A 15,494-nucleotide genomic window follows, 5' to 3' on the forward strand; every position below is an offset into this window, starting at 1 on the left:
GCTAGCAATTACATCAACTGACGTTAACAGCTGCCTGGAAGCTTCCTTGTTTTATGCACATCAGCCGGTTGGAACAGAAGGCTGAAGAGCAGTGTGGAAAGACAAAAATGTGCAGGTTCCACACAAGCAGAAGGCAACACATATATCTATTTTGATGGCTTATCCCTATCCACGGAGGTTGCTGCTGCCAAGATGTCACCAAGGCTATTTCTGTTATGTTGCTGCTTTAGGGACATCCAGTTCTTCCTGTCTCAAGCATGCAGTCAGGATTAGGAAATCTCAGATACCCTGCTGAAGTCCAGGGATGGCACCAGCATAGATGCTAAACATATGCAAAGAAGTGTGGAAGGTGCCCCACCACATTTCAGAAAGTGGGTGCCAAGATCAGCACACTGTGAGGAACAGTGCTTGTGCCCAAAAGCAACAGAAACCTGAAGTATGTTCAGTTTCGGTGAGTCAACATCTCCATAAAACTGAGAACTATCAGGGGATGATTTGTAAACAGCAAACCGAACTCAATTCAATCAGCTGTTCACAACAAATAATTTGAACAGCTCTGTGTATGCAAAGCAGATAATTTTAATGTGAAGATTATGGCAAATACACAATCATTTTAATAGGATGATTAAGAGCTGCAGGCTCCTGGGGAAACCATTTCAGCAGTGTGTGCACCTGCATCTATTGAAAGAAGAAAAATATACGGAATAACAAGCAGTATCTCATCAGCACATCTGCAGGTCATAGCATGGGCCAGTTGGAGCTGAGGTAGAAAGAAGGAAAAAACACATTGTTAGACAGCTTGGGACCATGTACTCAAAGTCTTGAGCTTAAAGCAAAACTGAAAAGGATGTTGCAGGTTTGCTGTGGGGGCTCATGAGTGCTGAGGATGATCAGCACAAGGAGCGAGACTGGGGAGTCATTTGGGCCATGCTGAACACTTAGCTCTCTCCAGGAAAATCCTCAAAATTGGGGATTTTAGAACATGCATGCAACTCGGGGTACAGAGGAAGAGAAAGTAAAATTAGAAAGACAGAGGCAGCATCTTCAAAATCTCATCAACTAACTGCTCGCTTCTACCATGGACAACAATATGCCTCAGTCCCCGGAGAAAGTCTGGGCAAATTGGCCAGACACTAGAGGAGCAAGCAATCTAAAGTAATCACAAGTTCTTCCAAGATGATGATTTTGCTGTCTCTATATATTCAATATTTGCTGGCAGCAATATTTGTTAGGTTCTGTTGACATAGGAAAAGTGAAAATAATTATACTTTTAAAATATTATTATCTTTTTATATATAAAAATAGGCTATTTTTAACAGATAATAGATTTTATTGCATTTTTAGCATCTTCTGGAGAAATACATTTATAAAACATGTACATATTTATATGTGATATAAATATATAAGTATATAAATATTAAAGAATGCATAGACATATTTTCACTGCCTCTTCAACCTCTTACATTGGAATGGAGAAATAAAGTATGACTAAAAATACCTTTCAGTGAATACATCCTGGCTCTACAGACTGGTCTCATACTTTGCTGGTTCCAGAATTATAACAACTTGAGCAAAACAAGGCCAAAGAAACTTATTAACTGTGTTTATACACACACCCCGTAGTTCATAGCTGGAAACAGGCATGCTTCAACCAGTAGTTTATAAGACCCAATGTGTTGCTTTTGCTGGTGAAACATTTGGGCTGCACCCGCGTCCCACTTTTTACCTTTCTGTGAAAAAACTTTTTCTCTCATGCACTTTGCTGGCCAGAGCCCCTTCCCAGCACCTCTTGCCCTTTTGGGCTCAATTGCAGGCACAGACATGGAAAATCAGGGAGACATGATTTCTTGTATTGCATGCATTCAGATGATACCTTTATGACTACTCAGCCACATTCCTGGGGGCAAGTCCTAAAATGCTGGCTATTTTTGTTGGCTTTTAGTGTTATGTTTATTTTCCTCACTGAATTAGAGGCCAGCTACTACTTAGGCTACATTGCAAATGTCCATGCTAAGTCTACCAAGGTCACAGAAGAGGTGATGTTTTGTGTGACATCAAATCTAATGTAACTTAATCAATAACAAAATCATAGAGATGGCCAGAAAGGTGAGGTACGGGCCTTGCAGTACATAACATAACGATAATGTAGGATATCAAACAAAGAAGTCTATTCTGTCCCTTCTATATAGGATGCATGTCCTTGAATTATCTAGCAGGTGGAACATCTACCTGCTGCTAAATAAACCATTATTTAGAGAACTGTCTGAGTTTAGCATCATTTACATTTTCCTTTAGATTTAGATACCATCTGCTGTTCTGTTTTCTTTTGCCTACTGTCACAGTCATAAGCATGTAATTACCATACTCCTACTCATTTTTTTCGTGTTCCTTTTCACTACAAGCTTTGTTTCAACCAGTTTCTGTCTTTAGCTTGCTTTAAACCTGTAATTATTAGAAGACACTTTATGAGATCAACAGCAGTGTTTCATGCTGTACAGATATTTTTTTAATGGATTAAACCAGGACAGATGACAAAGCACTGAAAGCAATCTTTTTATCAGAAAAGTGGAAGGAAAAGGAAGTCTAGTGAAAATGAACTTATCATGACTTTGTGTGTATCAAAAACTTTAAATAGACTGCTGTTTTGTTGTTGTTGTTGTTTTCTCATACTGATTAAACAGTAAGTTTCAGTAGTGAGAAAGTGTGTACCTGTGTAAATAATTAACACAGCAAAGTGCTGCCTTGTCTCTTGCACTTTTGTCTGAGTTCAGAAAATACTTGCATCAAGCCTGAGCCTCAGAAAACTGTCAGGTTTGTTGTTAGCTTCTGATGTTTTCTGCTGTTGCAATTTTTATAATGTTGACTGCTGACTTTTGTGGCATCCTTTTTCTCTGGAAGCACGTGGTTCAGGAAGATCTTTTTATAGAAAAACATCTTTTGATAATGGTTGCAGTAATTTTCAACATTTTAAGTACCTGTTTTTCATAATTCCTACTTTGTTCTCTGGAAAATCCTGGAATTTTTAGCATCTGAAGCTGCTGAGACACAGATCTGACAAGTAAATTCAGTGTGAGAGTTGTGCTATGCTAAGAGCAGCAGATATCACTTCAGGGTATGTTTATTCTGTTTAGACAAAAGAATCCACATAAAAGCAATGTGGGAGTTCTCATAATGACATTCAGAGAACTAAAAAGGACATTGATTGTAAAAACACACAAGTATTACAGGAGCAAATAGAAATACATCTGCCCCACATGCCAGCCCTAGTGTCTGGTACCATTTAAAGGATGTAAAACCCTGGTCCTGTCTGCCGAAACTACAGAGGAGCTCTCAGCTTTCAGCTCATATGGGATATTCAGCTCCTACTTTCCATGTATACCTTGTACTGGCAGCGGGTAATTGTGTAGCATGTGCTGAAGCTAGGAGGGCCCTGCTGGTGCTGCCCTTGTTTGTATCTCATCAGGGTTTATCTAACAGAATGGGTTGGTGCACATGCACACGCACACACACAAACACACACACAGCAGCCTTCTTATGGCCAAGAAAACATAGTGAGCTCTCCAGTATGGAAAATTAAGGCAGCCTAACATATACTCCAACGTCATAGGTAACTAACTCTTTCCCAATCTCGTTTGAAAACCAGTGTTGAAAATAATGTAGTCTATCAGGGATTCAACTAAGTTTACATGTGACATAAATGTTGTGTGTCATGTATATTTAATTTCTAAAATAACATCTTGCATGACAAGCAGGTCGAGGGAGGTGGTTCTCCCCCTCTACTCTGCTCTTGTGAGACCCCACCTGGAGTGCTGCTTTCATCCCTAGGGCCTCCAGCACAAGGAGGGACACAAGAATGACCAGAGGGATGGAGAACCTCTCCTCTGAAGCCAGGCTGAGGGAGTTGGGGTTGTTGAGCCTGGAGAAGAGAAGATTCCAGGGAGGCCTTATAGCATCCTGCCAGTGCCTAAGCAGGGCCTACAGGAGAGCTGGGGAGGGACTCTTTGTCAGGGGTGCAGTGATAGGATAAGGAGTAATGGCTTTAAAATACAAGAGGGTAGATTTAGGTGAGATACGAGGAAATTCTTCACTCAAAGGGTGGTGAGGCAGTGGAGCAGGTTGCCTGGAGAAGGTGTGGATGCCCCATCCCTGAAAGAATTTAAGGCCAGGCTGGATGGGGCTTTGAGAAACCTGATTTAGTGGGAGGTGTTCCTGCCATGGAAGGGGATTGGAATGACGTTGTCTTGAAGGCCCCTTTCAATCAAACCATCCTGTGATTCTATGATTTAAAGTTTACAGATATAGAAGGTTGAAAAGTGAGAATCTCGGATTTCAACCAAGTTTTTGTAAATTAAGTTTTGAAAATGTGGGTTAATTTATTTTTTTCAATTTCATCATCTCCTGAAGTCTTCTCAAAAATATCATGTGGCAGTCTTTCTCTTGATTTATCAACAGCTTGGAAACAATGCAACTAAACTGTGCCAACATGTGCCGTGTCTTATTGTGCAAGTGTTTATCCCTTTCAAAGAGTTTCTTGCAGCAGAAAAGAACTGGGGAACGATTATTATTTTTTTTACTCTGAAAGTTTTCTTTACTTGTTTAGTTTCTGTTTAATTGTTCCCTCCCATAACTATACATGCATAAAATAGATAAAGATCTGTAGAGTTTGCATCATGGTTTGCAGAAATGTTAGCTTTTATAGAGAGTAAGATAACTAAAAGAATAATAAAACTCTGAAATTATCTGGAGAGGATAGAAGATTTGTGGAACTGTGATCACCAAGAGTTTTACAAACAGGTGAGGTTATCATATACTGGTGCTGGAGTAGTTTTAACTGACCCTACCTGAGGGCAGGTGGCCCCAAATGTCTGATTCACTAAAACATTTTCTTAACAATTATTTTATTATCTCCACTCCAAAGCACTGCAGCTGGAAGTGATTCTGTTAGTGTACACATGACAGATCATCCATGATTGTAAATCTATGTTTTGTGAGGGCAAATAGGTAATTTAATATTCCAACTCTTTCTGGCCTGAGACTTTATTCCAAGACCGCTGGTCTTGGTGGAAAGTCACTACAATGTCCCATCCCTCAGGTCACTTCAGGCTCTCTCTCAAGAACATTCTGCTGTCATTTGCTATTGAAACATTTTCAGCGAATTTATTGGAAGAAGGTCTAGACATTTCAACATCACATATCACTTACATAGGTCTCTTACTCTGTCCAGCATGGGGTTTCTGAATTGCTGTCTGGAAATGCATGTCTCTTTTGATTGGAAAAGCAGTCCCAGGGACTAGGCGAGACACGTCCCCACTGGCAGAGAGGCAAAGCTTGCTGCTGAAAAGCAACCTACAATTTAGCCTCTCCTAAACAGCAGTGAAGGCTCTCATGCAAGTGAATGCTCAGCAGAGCAATTACATTAATTTCTTGAGGAGTATTAAATTTCCTAAAGTTATAAAGAAAATTGTCTTCCTAAATTATAAAAGCACTGGATATCCTAAAGGTATCTGTGAAATGTTTATGATTATTACCAACTCTTACAAGAAACAAGAAAATGACAATGTATTTAACACACTTTGATCTTGTCTGTCTGAATGATGACAACTTTGGAGTGGTAGCTCGAGGACTTGGTGATGTAGGTGATAATGAAAAGGGATGTCCCTTGCAAAAGAGCTGCCAATGGAGACCCTGGCCTGCATGGACACTGTGCCCTGCAGAGTCCCTGGGACCCCACATGAGTGGTCCTGGTGTGGGGTGAGCACAGGAGCACTGGAGGTGACTGACAGCCCCTGAGGGAGAGGATGTGGATTCCCTTTCGAAATGTCACATGTTAACTATGGTTTATCTAAAAGGTTAGAACTAGTGAGGCTAGAGCACATTCGTAGGGTATCACATTGTTGGGCTGGCTGTTCACATCACACCTTTATGATGTTGTATGGATTGCAGAGAAATCTGTTTTTAAATGAAACAATATGAATTTGACAGTTCACCTGTGGGGAGTGGAGGTTTTACGATAGAAAGTAGTAGGAATGATAAGGTAACAATACAAATATTTTCATCTGGATCCTCTCCCTGTGGGCCTTTTCCTCAAACACTGTCAGAGTGAGGCTTTTATCCCAAGATGTTCATGGGATCTTGTGATGGTCAGTTTTGACAAATAGTAACTTTAAGGTTTTGGGAGTATTAGGTTTGAGCACACAACTTCATAAACAGAATTCAAACATTATTTCCTGCTACATTTTGTGAAAGTCAGGATATTTAATGTGTACCAACAGAAATTGCTGCTGCATAGAAAAGGTATAAAATCTTTTGCTTTGCAGTTTAAGATGCTTAAAGAATTAATGAAAGCAAAAGTGACATCATGTATAGGAAGATATGGGAAAATGCTACATAGCTGGGGTAAATAGAATAGGAATTAAATGTGATACCTAGGCAACAAAGATGCACTATTATTTTTTAAATGATTAAACTTTAAATAATTTTTAATATGTTTAATTTTTAGATGACACTTGAACTCTGTAGTCCCCAGTGCTCTGCATGTACTATCAGAGTGCAGGCAGGGGAGGAGTGGTTGGAATTGCTGCTTGCCCTTTCCTTTTAATATTTTTGGAGATGTTTTTCCATGCTGGATGCGTGTCCACTGTGTTGCTGGCATTAGAGTTGCTTTCCTTTAAAATTCTGGGTGGCAGAAGTTGATGTAAAGCTTGTAAGTCAGTTCTAACATAATGCTGGCAAAAGAAAGAAGTTTTATAACCATGTGGATGGCAAGCCCTTTGAAATGAGATTCAGGATAATTATTCTGTCTCTGCTAAATCTCCAGGCAAAACTTTCCTGAAATGAATGTTCCTTTGCGTCAGGTTTTGTAATATGAAAGGTCCTTCCTAAGTGATGAAAAAAAAGCAGTTGCAATGGAGAGCAGAGCAAATGAAAACTTCTCACTCTCTGCTAGTAGGTTTCCCTTGGGTGTCTGCTTGAACCTGGAGCCCAGGATGGATCAGTGACATTGGAAAATGTCTTCTCCTTGTGAGAGGACATTATCATGGCACTGAGGTTTGCAGAGCCAGCACATCTCCAGCTTCTGCTCCCAAAGATAATGGTGAAAGCTATTGCCTGGGTTGACCAGTCACACTGTTTTCATGCTCTAAATTTGCATTTGAAGCTTGCTTTGTGCATTGACCTCAGTATAAATTGAAAGCAGCTATGAGATGAATATGAATAAATTATTTTCCCCATCCTACCCTGCCAGTCTTTCTGAGATAATTGCATCTCAGCACCAGTGCTGAGTGCTCACAAACCCACACACAACATCCTCACAAAACCGTCTGTGTGTGAGTGAGAAGGGACGGTGTGCACACAGAAAGATGGACAACAGAAACTTGCTTGCTGAACTGTTTAAAAGAAAGGGGAGATATGGGAACAAATGATGTCATGTTGGTTAATTTAGAAATTATTCAATGTCTGAGAATTTTGAGCTCATCTGGGGGTCTCTTCTGCTTTTCTACAGCACAGATTTAACACCTGCAAGAGAAGCAAAAGAGTCCTTAAGAGGCCTAATCTGTGCACTGGAGTGGAATTTAATCTCCAGCTCAAATCTCTGTCTAGAGAGCAGAGGAAGAAGACTGGGGATATTTGCGTTGATTTCAATGAGTGCTTATCCACATCTGGGAACTGAAGTTGTAATACTGTTATTAAAGCACAATTAACAGTTAAACCCTGTGACTCAGCAGAAGAATATATTTGGGGATAAAGCACTTGGACTTCTTGTAGACAATAAAAGACCTCTGCTCTGACAGGACTGCCTGCAAGGTCTGGCTCTTGGTTGGTTTCAGGATGGGTCTGAAACCTTCAGAGACCTTCTGTGGGAGCTCATGGTGGGTCTGGAGCCTTGTAGAGCAGGAAGAGGAACCCTATACTACCAGAGACCCCCACCTCCTTTTTTTTCACAGCAACCGTGGAACCGGCTCAAGGTATCAAGGAAAGTTTAAGTTGGATCATATATATTAAGTTTAGACCAATGCATTATGTATTAAGGTTCTCCAATAATTTCAGGTATGTTGCTCATAAACACATTGATGCAATCTTCTGTTACAGTTGACTTTGTAGTTTTTTTTTCCAAAAGTCAACAGAATTATCAGGTCACATCATTGCAGTCATCACTTTGCAGGTATGACTTTTGCAACAATGAAATGCAACAGACTTTATAAAGTGTAAACTTTTATATTAAAAAAAAATAGCTCACGCGAAGTCATTTAATCATAATCACATTTCATTAACAGTCAATAAACAAAATCACAATATACATATATAGTATGTATTTATTTATATGTTACTTTTTATTAACCATTAACTCTATGTAATAAAAATATATTACAACATTTGATATGTATTCACAAAGCACAAGCCATTGTAAACAGAATAGGCAGCACAGGCCCCTTATTCAAAAAACTGAAGGATTAAAATTTACTGTCTTGTATTCCTTTAAACTAGAAGTGTTAGTACAACAGAATTTTATATATCTGTCTTTACATGAATGAATATGTATATTAAGAGACTACAGGAGTTTAGCTTACCAGGGACACGAAAGTCCCATGGTCCATTTTAACCCATGGCACTCTTGAGTATTTTGTCATTACAAGTTAGTCTGTGCATCACTCTATCCATTTATTAATATTGCCTTTTTTCCCCCATATAAATAGCCCCTACAATTACAACCCATTGTTATACAAATTAAAGTAAAATGCAATAAATTATAATTTTATACTTATAATATAGTCAAAACATGCCCTATCTACAGCAGCTATTTTTAGTGCTATTTCAGAACTACCTTTCTTTAGACTGACTAGGTGCTTACAATCTATTTTTGTTATTTCAAAACAAAACAAAATGAAGTTTAAATACACAGGCCATACATTTTTGAACCTCTTATATGAGGTTCCTTACTGATCCAAGAAACACCACTGTCCTTATAGCAAGCAGTTAGCAGCCCCTAACTTTTTCCTTTTAACTTTTTTTTTTTTTTTTTTTTTTTTTTTTTTTTAAGCAAGTAATCATCTAATAATCTAATCTAGAGGAAAAGTTTTATATTCAATTGCATCTATCTGGTAATATATCACATACCTGCAAGAATTCAGAAGGGAAATGATTGTCAAATATATGTGTGTTGTTTATTTAATGATCTTAAGTAAATAAAAACAACATGAAAAAAATCTAAGGTTTAGAAAAATGTGTATAAATAAAGCTAAATCAAGGCACCTTTTAGTTATCTATTTCTATTTTCCAAGGCATTTTGTGATAATGATTTTTCAAACATGTTATGAGGGAAGCCCTATGGTTTCTGCTATAAATGACCCATCACATACTGTGGCTGATGCAGATAGCTTTATTTTACTTGAGTTGGTTGGACCAGATGGTACAGTATGGATAAGTTGTCCCCCACCTTGTCACATTTGCTGTATGACCTTGAGGACACCACATATTTTACTGACATTGTTTTCCTAACAAAAGTCAGAAAAAGTCAAATGTCATTCAGCTCACGGGATATATATATATTTTTTTCTCTGTAGCTTGTGGATCACATTAACAAATCAGGAGGAGTAGAAATTAGCTGTCTTTGCATAAGGACTTCATGGTCAGGTTTGCAGCGTAAATCACTTTGAAATCCAACAGCTTTTTATTTGTTAATTTTGTTCAAGGACTCAAGACAGCATAAGTGCAAAATGACTAAATAGGACTATCTATGGTGGTCAACCATATGGAAGGATATAGCCAAGTTTGCACACTAGGCCACGTTGCATTTCCTTTAGTGTCTCACTAGGATGCACTGGCATTTCATTTGAAAGCACTTGTTTTCTTCTTCCTTAGAAACTCTTGCTGGATCAAATCCCGGTAGAATGGAGGCTCTCAATTTCCTTTTTGCTATTTCTGTTATTTAAAACAAAAAAATGTTTGCTTCAGAACTGTAATTTTATAACTACAGGGACTAGAAAATTCTTTCTCAGTATTCAGTAAACTCCAAATGGAGATCCTTTTCCTAATATATTTTTGAAGACTATTAATCAGTTGACTGGACTCATGCCTTTGGGTATATTGAAACCATGTGCAATAGTATTTCTTCAAGAAAAAAATCATATTTTACAACACAATTACCACACATGCATGCTTTCATCCACCTGATACATTTGCTTCTCAACACACATTTCTGAAGTGCACTTACAGTCTATAGAGCTAACCATCTTTGTTATAAATATAGACATATATGACAGTATCCTCTCTAGTTCATTAGATCAGCATTAGTTGCTTAAAAATCAACAATTCTAAATACATATTTACATGATACACACCAGAAATACATATAAGAAGTAGACATTTTATAGACACTGCAGCAGCTCTTTTCTCCATGTAAACTTTTATACCTCCCAACAAGGACAGCTGTCTTTTAAAGTGGGATGGTTTTTATAATGAAACCTTATTCATCAAAGATTACAAGGTATACTTAGTGCTCTGAGTTAAAGCATAAAAAGCAAATTGAAAAATAATAGATTTAAGGCTAAAATGTTATTGTCTCACCTATTCAGGCTTGGGTAGCTTATGAAGATATAGTCCCTGATTCTACCAACACAGAAGCTTATGCTTAGCACTAACTATCCAGTGTCACCTGGTAAAGCAAACACCATAGGATCCATGAATCCGAGTTTTCTGTGCTGAATGTGATGTGCAGTAATATACAGAGATTTTTTGGGCTAAATAAAAATGATCTGACATTAGTGTGAAGTCTCTGGTTTTGCTTATAAGGTTCATTTAATCATAAAAACATTTAGTGTAGGGAGAAGATAGTTCTGATAGTAGTGAAAAGCAAGGAATTTCCAGAGTTGTTTCAGTGGCATTCACTGCACATGTAAAAATGAACAGGACAAGATATTCTGAGACCTCAGAACCTTCTTTATTCAGTAGTAAAAGGAATGGAGAAACTATGAAAAGTTTGGCAAGTAAGCCCAGAAAAATTTTCTATCTGCAAACTACATAAACTTTCTGAGCTTTAAGAATTAGTCTGTCTCTTAAAGCAAGGCTCATCCAGGTGTAGATGGTTTCTGGCCATCCAAAGTATGTGACGGGTATCCATATAGCCCAACTGAAAATCATTTAAGCCTTCCTAAACCAACAGGGACCCTCCTATAGAGGCTGTGCTGTTTGTGCTACTGGGCTTTGAGAGAAGTTTTCACTTTGTCTTTGGGATAAGTGAATGGCTGAGAGTCCTGGAGAGTTCCTGGTGTGGAAGCAGGTCAACAGGAAAAGCCCAGTGCAGCCAGAGCAACACATATCATTGCAACAGCAGTAAAGTAAGGATTAGGTTTCCCAAACTTTCTGGTCCTCAGCCTACCATTCACATCTATTTCTGACCCAGTTTTGTAGCCTCTAAATTGTGCTGATGCAGCTGTTTTTGAAGTCAAGTCTAAGCTGGCTGTCCAGAATGATTTCAGAAAAAATAATTTTCAGGATGCCTTTATTGTTGATGTGGACTAGGATCATTTCCCAGCACTACTGCAGAGCAGACATGCATTGGTAAAACTGAGATGGTAAGCTACAGCAAAAAGCAGTGATGTGCCTCTTGGGAGGTGAATAAGATGACCTCCAGAGGTCCCTTCCACCCATTAGCTGCTCTGCAATGCTGTGATGCACGAGGCTACTGCTGCAGCAGTCAGGCTTCATAAAGATTTGTCTGGGAGTTTTTATATATTGATTATTTGACTTGATTAATTGTTATTGACTTGATTATTATAACTTGATTATTTCATAAATAAAACCTCAGAGGTTATAAAAAGCATGGTTCAGAGCCACTGACAACATAGTTTTGTGGGCCTTTTACTTGAGGGGTAACAACGGGGATAGACCTTAGTTAGAGATGGATCATGTAGTTGCCTAGCATTGAAAGTGGGTACTTGCACTCATGAGGAACTCAACAAACCCTGTTTACATCTTGCGTTGTGCAAATACCTTTGAAAACACAGCCCTAAACATTTAGAAGACAGATCTATAAAATCTGGATATAATTATCTAATGGGACTAGATTGTCAGTTGAAGCAACAAAATATTATGTTGATTTATGTCAGTAATAAACATATCATTCTCTCACAGTTTTTGCCATGTGCAATTACCAAATCTTCACATCAAAACTAGTTCAAAAACGTAACATAATATGGGGTCCTAGTTCATAGTTATGGCTCTGAAATTGTACAAGTAACTGTAAAATGAGCAGAGGGAATCTGCAATATGACATAGTGAACTAAATTCTCTTAATTGTCTGCCAATGTTCTGCCTGCCAAACTTACAAGATATGAAGGAAATGTTAATTGAACATGCATGTGAGAAATAGATATTGCATATGGAATGCAGATACCAACAAACAGAAAACTGCATATTGCCTAAGCAGCTGCACAAGTTTTGCACATGCAGTTCCATATTTTGGGCACACATCGTAGCTGTACTTTACAAACTTTTTCAAAAATATTTAAACAACAAATGGAAAATCCACCCCTCGCACACACACTCACATTTGCGTTGAGAAGAAAACAGTTCCACCTCATGACCAGAGATAATAAAGTATTGTGCATTACATTTGCCATCATTATTCTAACTCACTCGAGTGAAAGTGTTGTATAGTACACATAATACTCAGCAGACACATAGTCATATCTACATTCATCACTTAGACACACATTTTAGAAAAATTTGCCAGTTGCCTATAAGAATTCAGATGAATATCTAGCACTTAACAAGCCACAGTATCATATTTCTAATATCTTATGAAATGTCATCAGAAAATGTTAGGGTATTACTTTTATTTTGTATATTGAGTCAGTTTATCAAGCACCAGCATGTACAACTCTTGCTTGCTTCAGATGGTAGAAATATGACAATGTGTCAGAGATCTGATGTAAGTAAGGGGAAATTATATTTATTCTCTGCTATAAGATTAATCCTAGAAGAAAGGCACCATGAAAGAAAGACAAATTTTTAAACATATACAAGGGGAGAGATTTATTGCTCATGGTGACACATAAATCAACCAGTGACTGATGGTGATACACAGGCTTAATGAGACAAGTCCAATGTTATATTCTTCTCTACCTTTTACTTGCCATCCTAACAGTACTATAGTTTTTCTTCTGGGAAATTATTTTGCTCTATTTGAATAATGGATTGAATGCAAAATCCCTCTGGGGCTAGGTTTATCAACAAACCTCCCATTGACTTTGGCAGCAGCCCCATGTCTAAATTGACAACAGTTGTGGACTTTAACAATCAGCCTGTTTTAATTTCTTAACTAAAAGTGGTCTTAGTAAAACATATAACATCCTGATACAAAGCATTTTATCTTTTTAAGCTGATAATCAGCTTTCTACTATCCTTTCAGAATACAGTCAAGCCATCAAAATGACTTGAATTTTGTAAGAAACAAATATTGAACTGGGTGTTTTTACCTATTGTACCTGAGAAAATTATGTTAAGACTAACAAGTCAAATGATTAAGATGAGGTAGAGAATGTAATGTGACTAATGGGTACCACAGAGTGTTGGAAAAACCTACTTGGATTCCATGACTATAGTTGTGTATTTTTTTTATATATATATGCTGTAGTTTTATAACTAAACTGAATAGCTGAGATGAAGACTTTTACTTACATGGTAGTTAGATAATGATCTTCTTTCTGATTTTTTTTTTTTTTTTTTACACTTATAAAGCAGATGACAATGAGAGTTTATAGATTGCACCTGTGCTATCATGCCAGAGGGCTAAGGCAAGGTTCTTCACACTAGTGACCCCAAATTTGAGGTGAAACTTTGAGGTGAAACCTCTCACTGAGTTACCTATCTGGGTTCTTAATCAACAGTCAAAAATTATAGCAGTGGGTGTTTTTGCAAGGTATGAAGGAAAAATATTGTTGTAATATCCGTTTTATCAAAGGCAGGTGTTCATGGTGAAATTTGCAAAATGGAGTATGCTGACGTTTGCAGAATAACTGATATTAATGATTTCTCACAAATAAACCAAAATATACTAATTTAGCTCATTAACCTTTTCTGCCAGGGCTTCTGCAGATGCAGATAGATGCCATACAGTGCCCTTTGTTTAGAGAACACAAGAGGTGGCAACTAAAATTAATTCAACATTTTTAGTACTTGGGGCCCTATTTTATCAATATGTCTTCTGTATTTACAGTTGGAATATGCAAGGATTGATGTTAATATAGCCAGCTATATCAGCTGTTATTTAAGTTGCCATTGCATGCATGAAGCCTGTTTAACTGAGAATGTTCATAATCTGGGCATGCATTGGCTGTTTTACCCTCGTCAAAAAAAATAGATATAAATAAATAAAATCTAATTTATGGCCACTAGAGAGAAGCTTTCTTGACCTACTGAGCAAAACCTAATTTCATTTCTCATGTTAATTTGCCTTTGTCTTATGGAATTTAAGTCACTTGCTGGAGACAAATGTGTGAAGAATTAAGGTCAGGATTGGTAGCAAGTCTTTTGCCAATCAAAGTATAAATGTGAAGCATTTGAAACCAATAGTTCTTTACCTGAAAATAATTTTAAGTTACATTTTTTTTTTGGAGGCAAGTTGTTTTATAAACTGATTATTCCTAAAATCGTAGTGCTGACAACTGATTAATTATTGCTTTTTATTTTCTACATCTTAGTTAATAAGAAAACACTTAAACTGTATCATTTCATAGTGTTTTCCCTGAATTGAGAGAGAAATCACTGAAAATTACCAAAGAAAGTAATTTGTTGTTAGTCACTGGAGGATGGATTCAATGTTGTGGCTACATGACGGTTATGAGGCCATCTATACACTTCAGTTTTACTTACAATGAACTAAATATTGTTTACAAAAATTAAGATACTGTGATAGTTTCTGAGGAAGTGTCACATAGGATTTTCTTGATCTTGAAAATTTTAGTGGTATATGGGTCTGTGTTAGCTGCAGGCTGAGCTGAATGCATGGTAAATATTAATAACATTAATAAGCAGAGCAACATTCCAGTGTTACAGAGATCCAAATTGAAACCTCTGAGATTTGCACTTGTTCAGATATGGAATAATATTACTGTCTGCACTTTCATGGTGGGGAGGAGGTCTATTATTTTTGCTCTACTTGCTTTGGAAATGATACTTTTAAACTCAGCTGTGGGCTCATTTTTCCTGATATATATATATATAAACCATCATTAACTTATTTATTAATTTATTAATATATGGGGCAGGCAGACCAATTTTGCAGCTTTGGGGCAAAATCAATCTCCGTGTAGCTCAGATATACTAGAAAGTGGTTTGAAGGTAGGCAGGAATCATCCTGATTTTTTCATCCTATCTACCTTTTTTACTGTTCTGAAATTTAATGGGGAGGAAAATAATGGGTTTCTGTGAAAGTTACTTAGAAGACATGGCCGAATCCAGCCTGCAGTGTACTACAAAAGTGGCTTTCTCTCCAT

This window comes from Aythya marila (assembly GCF_965140915.1).
Source record: "Aythya marila genome assembly, chromosome: 7".
NCBI lineage: Eukaryota > Metazoa > Chordata > Aves > Anseriformes > Anatidae > Aythya > Aythya marila.